This window comes from Mus caroli, chromosome X (genome assembly GCF_900094665.2).
Source record: "Mus caroli chromosome X, CAROLI_EIJ_v1.1, whole genome shotgun sequence".
Taxonomy (NCBI): Eukaryota; Metazoa; Chordata; class Mammalia; order Rodentia; family Muridae; genus Mus; species Mus caroli.
Window position 1 is genome coordinate 76,949,363 of NC_034589.1, and position 681 is coordinate 76,950,043.

General features: G+C 43.5%; 1 pseudogene; it reads left to right on the forward strand.

Annotated features, from left to right (window-relative positions):
- Positions 1–441, forward strand: part of LOC110286261 — a 4,692-nt pseudogene extending 4,251 nt beyond the window's left edge.
- The last annotated feature ends 240 nt before the right edge of the window (positions 442–681 follow it).

Consider the following 681-nt stretch of genomic DNA (forward strand, 5'->3'; position numbering starts at 1 on the left):
CTTCCTTATAATCCTCAAGGACAAGGCATTGTGTAACGTTCCCACCATACACTCAAGTCTTATTTTATAAAACAAAAAGGGGGAGTTGATGAGACTCTGCCCTCAGTGCCAAGAGTAGCTGTATCCATGGCATTCTTCACACTTAATTTTCTGAATCTTGACGAGCAAGGTTGCTCTGCAGCTGATCGTCATAGCTCAGACCCTGATAGACCAAAAGAAATGGTGAAATGGAAGGATGTCTTATCTGGTCTGTGGAAAGGCCCAGATCGTATTTTAATAAGATCCAGGGGAACTGTCTGTGTTTTTCCACAGGGTGAAGACAACCCATTTTGGGTGCCGGAACGACTCACCCACAAGATAATCAAGGATGGTGTGGAAGATGCTGACCTCCCAAGGATTGCTCCTGATCCTGACAATGCTGAACTTGTCTCGGGTTCCTAGTATGATGGGCGAACAGAAATGGGTCATTCTCTTAGCTTTCCCTAAACCAATGCCAGTTCGCCATGATGCTATAGTTTTCCCAAAATTCTTTACTACTAATAAAGCAGTGGATTTCCCATATCTACCCTATGATCCCACCTGAGCACCATTAGGAGAAAATCTCCTTTTATTAGAATAGGGTTCTTTATGTTTTCAAATTAATGGACCAGGAAAATGTATCACCCTCACAGCCCGAGCCTT